The 12,722-nt window shown below is 44.6% G+C and overlaps 1 protein-coding gene across 3 annotated transcripts in view; it reads right to left on the bottom strand.

Annotated features, from left to right (window-relative positions):
• The window catches only part of LOC116243396 (calcium-activated potassium channel subunit beta-2), a 114,951-nt gene that overhangs the window by 72,937 nt on the left and 29,292 nt on the right, over positions 1-12,722 (bottom strand). Inside the window, exon 1 of one of the 3 annotated variants that reach the window (XM_090147744.1) lies at positions 4,511-5,221. The exons of the other annotated variants lie outside the window; for them this stretch is intronic. The gene's annotated coding sequence lies outside the window, so the exon portion shown is untranslated. Of the gene's footprint in view, positions 1-4,510; positions 5,222-12,722 lie in introns of those variants that run through there. 3 annotated transcript variants of the gene reach the window in all.

Here is a 12,722-nt window from a genome sequence, read left to right as displayed (position 1 = left end):
TTCCTGAACAACAAAATGGCCAGGTACTTGGGGGTGGCTGGGGCTGGTCCTAGCTGCCGCATGCCCATCGCATCCACTGCGTGGAGATCTAATCATAACCCCCATTAGAACTTTTAGGGTCATCTAACACTGCCAGCTGTTTTCCTCCTTCCTCCTGAAGGACACCTCCTCTGTTGTTTTTGTATCTCTCAGTTCCTTGGGGAGTTTATGGGCAGGCCAGTGCCAAGGGGCCAGCAGGCAAGACAGAAGGTTTTAGTGAGGTTTTGGCCAAGCTCTGATGCAAATGGTTACCTAAAGAACTTGTGTGTTTACTGAAGTAGTTTTGAAAGACTGATGAGTGCCTCAGAGCTGACAAGTTACTCCTGCAGAGCTGCAGAAATGGATGATAAATGGACAGTGGGGAACTCCTGTTCACTAACAGCCATGTTGCTGCCTCTAACCTTTCCAGGGTCTTGGCAGAAGGTGCTACAGCTCCAGGATTGTTGCTGGGTGTCCCTGCAGAACTTGCCATGGGAACATCAGAGATGCAAACATGGCACCCAGCAATGAGGGCAGAACAAGCTGGGATTTCTTTGTTTCCTCTTTAAAAATGAACTACTGCTTTATAAATGGTCTATACAAAATTATCCTGCCTGGAACAAGCACAGATATGGGCAAACTGTGGCCAATAGGTCAGCTTTATACTAAGAAAGCAAAAGCAGCATTTGAAGAAAGAGACATAGCAGGAGTTTTAGCATTATCCAAGGGGATTTCACCCCAGACATGAAATCAATTTTTTTGTAGCAAAGATCCTCTTTGTTTTCTTTGTTTTTGGTTTCCCTAGTTCTTCTAGTTCTATTACTCTCCCCAAGCAGCACTAATCTGGCACTGTGTATGCCCTGACAACATAAATGCACAGGTACTGCCCATGGTAACTGTTGGTGTGTGGCTTGTTCGCATTGTGCTGTTCAGGCTTGTTTCTACTTTTAAAATAAATAGGGATATGTAGGATCATTGAGGTTCAAAATCACTGAAAGAGTGGAAGGAGCCAACAAAATAGGGTGTCACAGTGCTGGTTGGCTCAGTGCTGGCACAGCAGTTCCGACCATTCAGCAGGCACCTGGTTTATTCTACATACAGTGGGGAAGTAGTTGGACTATACAAACACTTGATAAGAGACCTGAGGTTTCCTATTTGACAAAAGTACAGTACAGAATTAGTTCAAAAGGCAAACACATCTCTGTTCTATAACCTTCTCCTCCTCATTTGTTTCCGAGTCAAAAGAGCTTGGTATTTTGACAGCTGCTTTTTTTTCTGTCTCAGAAAAACCACTTGACTGAAACTCTTCGCCCAACTGCTTTTCCCTGCTTTTCAGCCGTACACCAGATGTTAGTTAGTTTCCTTTCGGTCTGCTGCTTCACAGCTCCTCCATATCTCCCTGGCATGCCGTCAGCGCCCTGCATGACAGCACTGAGCCACGTCACCCCCTGTCCCCGCAGTCAGCACCCGCAGGGGGGGACAGCTCCGGGTCCTGCCCTCGCCCGTGCTTGCTGGGATCAGGAGCCCTGAGGTAATGACCTCCACTCACCAGCATCATCGCTAAAAATTGTTAGGGCATATTTACTTGTTCATGCTGTGCCAGACCCTATCTCATACTGTTCACACTCCGCAAGCACTGCGAGAGAGTGGCCCATGCCGTGCGCAGTGGATGATGCTGACTGTTCCTTTTAGCAAAGCTGCAAGAATTCCAACATTTGCCATGAATATTCATATGAATCTGAAAGCTGTTAACCCGGCTCTCACATCTGCCTGGTGGGAGCCCTTCAGCACTTATGTGTTGCTCATATGACTCCTCGCAAGACAGGAACTTTAAACCTGACTGCTCAGATAGTGATGGGAATCCAAGATGAAATTGTTCGCTTGGTTGTAAAATCTGCTATTCACTTGGTTAGTTAGTTACACAAATCATCTACCTGAAGAACACCACATGACTAAAGTAGGCAACGCAGTATGAATTTGCAAGCATTTGCCGTTCCCAAAAGATCTGCCAGCCAAGTGTTATTCACTGATGAAATTCCCAAATATCAAATAAATAAATTAGAAAATTGCATGAGCTCCACAGGCAATTCATAAAGCAGAAGGACGAGTGAGATTCATAGCATAAAGTACTCGTTCAGCTTTTGAAGAAAACGGCAAAATTGTTTCTCAGCACAGTGAATCAATCTGATGCAGGTTACTTCATTATCTGCTGTGCACTGGTGGAGCATAGGGAGCACGAAGAGATTTGGAGTCGCTTCTGACAGGCTCTCAGACAAATGGATATTTGCTACTGGCAGACGTTTTTGTAAGTGGCAAATTCGTCTGGAATAGTTCTGAAAGCAGATTTAGTTTTGAATCATGGGATTTGCAGTATGTCTTATTTACAGTCAAAAACACCTGAAATATGAACCTACTCCTGCAACAAAAGTTTGCTTTGCATTTTCCCTTTTCTTGAACTCTACTTGCAGCCCTGTTCCCTAAGCACTACTACTAACTACATGTTTACTGGTACACTGTCCCACAGGTCTAGAACCACTGCCTGCGGTGCAGTGAGGCTGGGGATTGCCCAAGGCCCTGAAGGATGGAAAGTAAAAAAAGTAAAATTGCCAAAGCCTCTGGATAAAAGGCAGATGGAGAAGAAAAGATGGGTGCTTGACTTCTGCTTGCTCATTTCTGACACAGGTTTAATATCTCTGCATCACATCTCTTTAATCCATATTGCAAACTACTGGGAACATTTTCTTGAGAGAAATTTTTCTCTATTATCATTTTGTACCATGTAGTAGTGTAGATAGCATGGATTGAAACGATTTTTCCCCCAATCTGCAATGCAAAGCAATGCGCTTGACTGAAAAGTTGTTGCTCGGATGCTGAATATTTTTAAGTTGTGTTTCTTAGGGGGAATTCTCGCTGTTCCTAATATTTCTTCCCTTTGGCACAAACTGTATTTGCTGTAACTGAAGGCATGTGGCACTTTTGTTGTTAAATTGTCATCAGTATATCATTTTCAAATGAGTGACCCATGACCCACGTACAATTTGCTTGCTATAATCATTGAAATTCTCCTTAAATGGGACATTTGTTAGGATGAGTAAATTCAGATTCCTCTATAAGTCCCTCCTACATTGGAATCCCTTTTTTAATGAAGCTGTAATGAAAACACTCAATCTACCAGAATTCTCTAAGTTGTGAGCATTTAACAACAGCATTGTAAAGTATGCCTGTAGACACCCACACTGAAGTAGGTTTAAAATGATATCACAGCCTTCCTTTTTATACTTAGCAGAGTGAGCAGTACTAGATCCCTTGCTGCAAGACATGACTCTCAGCTCCTTTAAGTGCATTTTTAATAGCTCCTGTGAGAAGCATTTCCGCAAGCAGAGCATTTTATTGTTGCTAAATACCTCTCACTCTGAAGTCTCTCTGTTGTTTGGGAATTTGAAACTTTAATGCGCAAGTAGAAACAATTCATCAGCCCAGGGAAAGTCACTCTCACATCACACACCCCAAACAATACTGATGCTGTGTATGCACCTTCATAAGGTTTTTGTTCATTAAGCTCCTGCTACTTATCCTGGTGATACACACAAATGTAAATACACAAACTTGCAGCCCAGCACTGAGCAGGGCCACACACAGACCTCACTGCCCTGTTCTGCTGTACAGACCTGACTCTGAGGTTTGGACGTTTTTTGGTCCAGCAAAACCAAACGGGCACGTCGCTAAAAAGTCCACGAGGCTCCCAACTTTGCATATCTCCTCCAGGACTTTGGTTGAGATGAAACCAGCCTTGTCCAGAGGCTATTCCTGTAACACTGCTGAGCATTTCTCCAGTCCCCAGCCCTGGCTGCAGCACTTTGGGTACCCAGCAGAGCACTGATCACATCTCTCCCCACACCGCTGTTTTATGGAGGGGGGTGGCAGGGATTGGCAGCACAGCAGGGAGCCCTCCCTCCTTCTGTCTGAAACTACAGTTCTCATCCAGCAAAACAATGTCAACAGTGCAGAGGAAGCTTTGATTACGCAAAATGGATGGACACGTTATGTTCTGTGGTTTCTTTTTTTGCAATAAGTTATAACCCAAGGAGTTCCTCACCGGAAAATCCAGCCCCTTTTCATTTTCCCCTTTCCAAATGACAGCAGTGGCACACCAGACACATTTTCCACGTTAACAGCAGTCTCCTCCAGCTGACAGGTCTGTCGCTTTCCCCTTCCCCTTTTATTTTAGCGCACCCTCCCCTCTCCACCCCAGAAGCAGCTCGGTAGGTGAGGGGCGAAGTATTTCCCGCATGACCTCTATGCATTCCGCTCACGGGAGCGCACACGCAGCGGGAACGACTCTGGAGCCGCTTTGTCCCCGAGACGTTTCTGCCAGAAACCCCAGTGCTGGCGGCAGCGCTCCCCGCAGCCCGGCCCTCCCGGCCCCCACCTGGCTGCACAACCCGGAGCACCCAGCAGCAACAGCTCCCTTTGTCTCGCATGCAAATCCTACCTCCGACAGCTGTCACATCTTCCTCCGAGGCGAAGCCTAATTGTTAATAAACAGAGCTCCAGCCGTATCCTCCAAAGTGCCACCAGTTGTTAAGCGCTGTCATCGTCCCCTCCCGGTGCTCCAACCCCTTTGGACCATCCGTGTCACAACCCCTACTAACTCATAGCTGGGTGCTCCCCGCTCAAAATGTCTGAGATAGTTTGGAAGGACAATGGGAATGACAGGCACACTAGACAGCCATGCTTGAAATTAGTTATCTCCGGAGCACTTAAGGCTGTTTGCAGCGCTTTAAGGCATTGCTCTCGGGAGGGTTTATTCACCCAGGCTGGGCACACTGCTCCTGCCGCGATTCAGTGCTGGGAGAGGGCGGCTGCTGGAAACGCAGCGATCGCTCTCACCCCACGCTTCCCCCCGCGGCTTTTAAACCTCCCCGGGAGAGGAAATAGCTTCAGTCATCCTTAAACTCACTGAGGCTCCTGTGCCTGCAGAACTGGGCTTCACACATTGTTTGGAAACTAAGAGGAAAGCCGCTCCGGGGAAGGGAAGGAAAGGACTGGAGCTCCTGAAACCGATGCAAGCAGTAAAATGAGGGCAGCAGCACCTGAGTGGGGCTGAGCTGGGAGGTGGGGAGCTGAGAGCTCTCGGAGCTCCGTGAGGCGGATGAGGCAGGAGGAGAGCAAGGGGATGTAGGGACTGTGCCGGTGGCTGGAATTACGTGGGACAGAAGCAGGCTGTGCTTCCCAAAAGGTAAAATACCGTTTGCAGAGAGGGTCTTGCAACCTAAATTTGCAAGTTGACAGGATGCAGGATAGTAATGAATGGAAGAAACACAAACAGTGTGGTATTTGTGGTGTGTGGAAGAAGCGTTGTAACAGGATGCTACCAGGCTGCTGTTTTCAGTACACCTGTGTGCATCCCTAAATCCTAGGTCAGAAATATTACTGCCATGCTGAGCTCTTTGCTCCTTGGCTGCTACTTCATAACCATCCTGGTGAGGACAGATCAAAATTCGTTGGATAACATCTGCCGTCAGTCCGAAGTTGCTGGTCCCATTGTGGTCCCTAGTGGACAAAAGGAAAAGCCACCAGTGCAGCTGCACCTCCAGCAGCAGTGGCACAAAGGCTGGAGGCAGCCTGAGGCATTTGGCACTCTGCTTCTCACCAGCACCTGCCTGAATTTTTGGTACCATTCAGTCCATGACCCTAAGATTAAAACGGTGTGCACTGTGACAATTCCTGCTTTGTGATCTTTTAAAGAAATCTTCCTCTACCACCTATCCAGCATCTTCCTAAGCACTGAATTTACCCTTAAGGGAGAAGAAAAAGGGAAGGAAAGAAAAGTTCTCCCCAACCTGAGCAACACACAGCTGTCCCACTTAGGGGCTCACTGTGCCATTGGTTTGTGAGTGGGATGGCCCAGCAGTTCAAGAGGCATCAGACCTGGGGGTTCTGACTTTTTCTGTGACCCTTTGAGAGCTTTCCGTGCTGAAGTGGAGACAATTGTGTTTACCAGCAGGCTGTAGCAGGGGATCATTGCTATCTATCTGCACTGTTCCCAACCTGTGTATGCAAGGAGGCTCATAAAGAATGGATGGCTCTCAGCTCCCCTCACATGGTCAATAAAGAACCCCTGGATCTCCCTGCCACAGTGATCCCAAAGGAGACCCTTTGTGATAATTTAAAGTCACTCTAACAACAGGTGCAACTGTCAGAGGGAGCTGCATATCAACGGCCCTGGTCTGCAGCAAACCCTCTCTGGGAAAGCTTGCAAAGGAATTGCAACAATTTAAAAATGCTTTTGTCTACCCGACCAACATGCGTGTAGGAAACAACCAAGGAGGGGTGGAGAGGAAGAATTCAGGAGATTTAGAGTTTGCGTGCTGATTTTAAGTCAAACAATATAACAAATGGAACAAATAATGCATAATTTCATTATGAGTCATCCTAATTATAACAAGAATTTGATAGAAACGTAACTAGGAAGTGTAACTCTCTGTTATACATTTCTAATTGCACAAGGGAAGTACACAATGTAATTAGAGCTGCAGGTTACACATACAATAACCTTTTCTCCTCCTGTGGTGATAAATTCTCTAGGAACATTATGAATTTGTTTTGAAATTGCATACCTATCAGACAGCACTCTTTCTACTCACTTGCTGTGTGCTTTTCAAAACATGTCTGCATTTGAAACAGCAGCAGGGAGACTCATTAATCCATAGGTACTTGGTGTGAGTCGTGTGCTGAAGACATTGGAGCAATGATGATGGCTCTTCCATGCTGGGTCAGCACAGCATTAGACTGGCAGGGCTGCAGATGCAACATGCACAGCAGCTAACACTGTGCATTAAGAATGTATAATTACAGCATAAATGAATCAAAGAATCATTAAGATTGGAAAAGACCTCTAAGATCATCTAGTCCAATGGTTCATCTATCACCAGTACTGCCCACTGACCGTGTATCTCAGTGCTATGTCTCCACGTTTCTTGATCGCCTCCAGGGATGGTGACTCACCGCTCCCTGGGCAGCCTGTGCCAATACCTCACCACTCTTTCAGAGAATAAATCTTGCCTAATATCCAACCTGAACTTTCTCTAGTGCAACTTAAGGCCATTACCCCTCATCCTATCACTAGTTATCTGGGAAAAGAGGTTAACATCTAACTTGCTATAACCTCCTTTTAGGGAGTTTTAGAAAGTAAGGTTAGTTTTAGGCAGAATAATCCTTTAAAAGAGGCCAAGTTCTATCATGCACATCCAGATACTCTTGGGCTTTGTGCAGCCTGAAGTCAGAACTGAGCTTTGCTGATGGCAGATATTCCATAGAAAGAGGGAGTCCAGCATGGGAGAAGATAAAATCCCCATGTTGATCTTGGCTACACATTTTAATCCCACTCCCGGCTTTTTGATGAAAGAATTACTAAGAAAGCCAGTTGATGTCAGTGCCTTCATTTATAGCTCTAGCTGCTCTCCATTCTCTTTCCTGTGGTACAATAGTCAACATCTGTGTCTGCTGCAGCTTTGGAGTGCACACACTCAGCCAGGTGACTGGTCATAATGTACAGCGCTAGCGCAAAGCCAGGAATGGCTTGTTTCCTGATGGCGAATTGCAGCCCTGTGTTCGGCCCCAGTCCTGCAGTCTCTGTTGTGCTGAGCACCACAGACAGCCAGGTGTCCTGCAGCTCTGTCCATTAACTGAGTTACCTTTCACAGAGTGGTTAATCACTTCCACATGCTGCTTGATTGTCCCTTTCCATGCCGACTGGCTCTTTCTCACATTGCTCTTTTTGAGCCTCTCGCCTCAGAGAAAATGACTACATCTGGAGCACAGTTAAATGACCCAGAAGTCTCTGCCTTGCAGGCTGACACTATTTGATACAAATAGATGGCTTCTTGCTGTGCAAATCTCCTCGGTTGACAATCCATTGGGTACTTCTGATGATAGTTATCTGAGGAGTTAAAGCACAGGCTCCTCTCTCTGCATATTGACGCTCTCAACCTCACCCAACTGTGGGTATTAAATCCTTCCCGCGCAGTTTTGGAGGAGGCCTTCCTCCTCCCCATTTGTTCGACAGCTGCTGGTGCACGTTGCTGCTTCTCTTTGCCTTCAGCTTTTGCCATCTGCCATCATTAAGTTGCCCAGGTGTCGGAAATCTTCTTGCTCTTCTCTTGTAAACATTATTCTGCCTTCTCCTTCAGTAACTCAGCCTTCATTTATGTAAAGGCTGATAGATCAGGCTGGCTGTTCACAAACATCTGCTACATTCTGTACTTTACGGGGGTGGATGGGGAACAGAGGATGTATACTTGCTGGCAAAAATAAAGGCAGCTTAACCCTTCCATCACTTTTTGTCTCCAAGAGCTTACTGCCTTCCTGTGCTTCCAGATTAATATTTGCCAGTTGCATGTTACACTAATCAAATATGCCATAAAGCACAGCTAATTTTCAGAAACATCAAAGCATCCACGTGTTGTAATAATGTCTATAGCCCTCAATGGTACCAAGGAACAGCAGAGATGGGAAATGTCCGAGACAGCTATCAGCAAAGACATCGGAATAATCCTTTTCCCCTCTCCTGTTGGTGCAAACAGGGGCTTCACTATTTTTTCTGCTCAGATACAAGTCAGGCATCCTTTTATGATTACCCGGAGGGGACATTCAGACTCGAACAGCATCTTTCACAATGGCGGGTAGTGTAAACTATTGAATTCCTTTGGCAGAGATGATGAAATAAAATGATTTCTGGTGTGCCCAATCCTCCTCAGTAAATCACTGAAGATTGACTGTGAGTTTGAGCAGCAACAAAACAGAATCCAACAAAACAGGCTGCTTGCACAATGCTGCTTGTTGGGCCCAGTGGATGTTTACTGCTTAAAGGGCAGTAAAATATGTATCTGAGGATGCACACCCAGTTGCTGGGGCCAGTCTCCAAGGTGCGTGGAGAGTAATTCCAGCAGAATTTCATGCTCTGGTGATTTTACTCTGCTCTGTTTGGGGCTCAGCAGCAGTGCTCTCAGAGCTTGATTTTGTGTGCAGCCATTGGGCAGGGATGCTTTTCTGCTCTGAACAGTTCTGCTGAGCAGCAATTGCTGCCTGCTGCTTTCCCATTTGTTAAGCAATGGATTACTGCTCAAACATTTGCAGCACATGTTGGCCTAAGCTCTGCATGCAATTCTCCCAATTTACTCCTCTCCTGGAATGCCATGATCAGAGGGGTTTCTTCTTTGTTCAGTTATTTCTAGAAGCAGTGTCCCAGTCATCTCTGCTGCGATTTCCATGCTTTGTGATGGATAATCCGCTGTGTTATTCACCTTCCACTGAAAAAAACAAATAGGCCACTTAGATGCTCTCTGATTTTCTATATAGTGTCTAGCTGTTTCTTTTCCACCTCGTGCTGGCTTTCTCTATCCACATTACCCTATTCCTACAGTAATTTTACTTCTCTAACAACTTCATCAAAATATTGCTCCAGAATTGATCCCTCGCCCTTTTTTTCCACCCCCTGCAAATCATTTGCTATGCAATGCTCTCCTTTCTTCGGGACTCAAGTATCTCCTTTAATCTCTTCTTGCTTTTATTCTTTATTCAGCTGCTGCTTTGTTTTGCTGGAATAGTCACTTCTCTGATGAAGCTCATGCTTCTATTTTCATTCTCTCTCTTTTTGAAAGGTCTTTTGCATCAGCGAAATGTTTCTGTTTTAGTGCCTTTGATGACTTGGTGCTGTGTGCTCAGCTGTGCACTCCAGGTACTAAGGATCAAGTCGTGAAGAGAAGATGCGATGCAGGAGGGAAAGTGACTGTTTTGTTGAATGAGGCCATTTTCGTTGAAGCAATGATGTGGTATGGGGGCAGAGGGATAAATGCCCTGGGAGCTGGGAGCTGTTCTGTGGAGGGGCTGTTTTGTAATGTCGTGCTTCAGCTTCCCCACCTGTAAGGCAGAAATAATGGCTCTGCTTTACAAGGTGCTTTTTGAGCTTTGGCTGAAAACTAAAACGTATGTGGATATGTAGATATCAAAGATTCTCCAAGGGTCCAAAATTCTCAGTGGTCCTCTACAAATCAGGAGTGACTAGTGGGATTTCACTGTGCTTACTGCAGTAGAGTCATTAGGGATTTATAGCACTGTGGTCAATGTTCGGTCTGAAATGTATATCTCCAAAGATATATGGGCTGTATATGAAGTTATCTCCCACATAAGTGAAAAACTTACTGCGTCTGCACAAAGCTGCCTCATATTCCCTGCCATCACAACTGCTGAGGACATGGGATGAGCTTATGGATAAAGGACTTGGTCAAAAAAAAAAAAAAAAAAGGTGTTTGGGAACCAAACTGATGCTTTCTAAGAGAAAATGTAGAATGATAAAGCTTTGCCTTTATCACAGGCCAGAGGGGTACTCCTTTGGCATAAACACACTTTTTCCATTGATAAAAGAAATCTGTGTTTTTCATCCTCACTGATAGGTTTTTCAATCTCGCGTATAAAATATTAATGTATCATCAAAGGCTGCAGTGAAGAGGACTCCAGAGGAATTTAGCCAGGGAGTTATGTCAGTTTTTAATTACCTAACACTATTTGTTTACATCTGTTTGAAATTATTTTGCACTCATTATGCCTATTGAGCTAATGTTGCATCATTTCTCTACTTGGGTAACGTTAAAAACAGAACAAAGTAGAAGGAACAACTTGTCCATCAATTCACCTGTAACCTGACCTTTCCTCTGCTCTGGGAAGTTTTGAGATTCTCTAAATTCTTGTGTCTGTACTTGCTCTATTTTGGGACTCTTACAAATAACCTTGGTAGGCAAAGAAGACACTCTGCAAGCTGTGGAACACGTCCCTACTGTTGTGAGGGGCTAACTGCCTAAAATATACATTGCCTATGGATTCGCCCAACAGGACCCAAGTCCTATGCTTCTATTGCAGGGCTCCCAGCCTTAGCCCACAGCCACTGCCTACATCTTAGTGGAGAGACAATAGAAACGATCTGAAAAACAGCCCCAGAAAGTCTTTGCTCCCTCAAATAATGCTCAGTGGCAGTGAGAGCAGCCAGATGTTGTAGGATTTCCTTTAGTTAGCTTTCATGCTTATACTTCTAATAACCCTTGGTGCAGCAAAACAATGTGAAAACAGAATGTGGCCATGCCTAACCTGGGGTAGTGTGAGGATCACTGACCTGGTGCCAATAGGTGCTACTGAACTGGCAGTAAGTGATGCACACACCAAGATGAGGAACGCAGCTTTGAGTCCCAGCACTGAAGATGTGCTTATTCTTCCCTCTTTCACAAATAAATCAACCACAGGTATTAATTGTTCTGGACAGCTCAGTCCTTTCAGGATTTCCTGCCAGGCACTGCACTGTTGTGTCAGGAGCCGTGCAAATACTGTACAAAAAGACACTGTCCACAATTAGTGGTGCACTTTATTTCAGTTGTCCCTTGGTATTTTAGCTACTGGAACACTCCTTAGCCCATACAAAAAGTTTGAGATACTCTGATGATATTTCATGTCATTAATTTTAATATAGCCATCTTAAATGAAATAAAGGAACAAGATTCTACATCTAAATATTTGGTATGATATATACATAATATATTCTCTACTTTGCTCTATTTCCTGACTCTAGATGAACATTTTACTCTTAAAAACTTAAAACCCAAAATGGGATTTTGCTCCAGAGATCTTCCATTCATTTAATGACCCTCAGTAATGTTTGAGTACGACGGGAGAGCCACCTAAATGTACATCTCAGCTCCTTTGCTGTCGGGCAATACAGTTTTACAAAGGAATTCTTTAACTTTCCTGAAGCCCTTCTGATTTCAGTGGGCTGACAGGAATATAAACGAGAAGGAAATTTCCCAGTTTGCTGGCATCTGATTTCTAAATTGGATTAATTATGACAAGAGCTTCTTTTTATCCTGCAAAATCAGATTTGCTAAAATTTCCTTTCTAGATTCATAAAAATGTTTTGTGAAACATTTAAAAGTAAGTGTGGTTTTTCTCTGCAGTTGGGTTCAAATTTAGCTGAACTTTCATCTGGACTCTGGTATTCGTTCAGAGTCTGTCTTTGTTAATAACCATATTTCAGTTTCATTACTTTCTCTAATTCCAGCCACTGACCATTCATTTCATTTTTGTAATAGGAGCAGGAGATTAATTGTCCATGCAAGGCTGTTTGAAACAATCCTAGTACAGCTCGAGTGAAATGCCCTCATTTTTCTTAATTTTCATTAACTCGTCAACTTTACTGTTTGCATGTAGCACAAACAAGTAGTAAAATGCCATATTGCATTCCTGTACGACACGACTTGGAGGTCTGCCTCGTGAGTGATTGAAATGGCCTGAGTGCCCCTGCATCCTGCCCTGGGTGCTGAAAATGAGGATGTGGATAACTTGCTGACATGACATCAGCACACAGGCACCTATCAGCTCCACAGATCTATGTCCTTTTCCAGAAGTGACCAAAGGAAATATAGAGCTGCTTAAGAATTAGATCCTCAGCCAGAAGGCTGTGGTCACCTAACAGCCTGTTAGCTGCACCATCCAGAAGCCTTTGGAGCAAACCCAAGCAAAACACATTCTCCAATTTATTTTCATTTCTAATCACCCGCTTCTGGGTACTTTACCTTTCTCTGATATGTTTTAGGGAACAGATTCCCTAATTGCCATGGGAAGGTATATTGTATTTTGTTTCCACTGGTCGTGTGGAAATA

Source organism: Phasianus colchicus, chromosome 10, assembly GCF_987193195.1.
Source record: "Phasianus colchicus chromosome 10, bPhaCol1.hap1.1, whole genome shotgun sequence".
Lineage (NCBI taxonomy): Eukaryota > Metazoa > Chordata > Aves > Galliformes > Phasianidae > Phasianus > Phasianus colchicus.
Note: the sequence above shows the minus strand (reverse complement) of the source record. Positions and strands in the feature narration are given on the sequence as shown.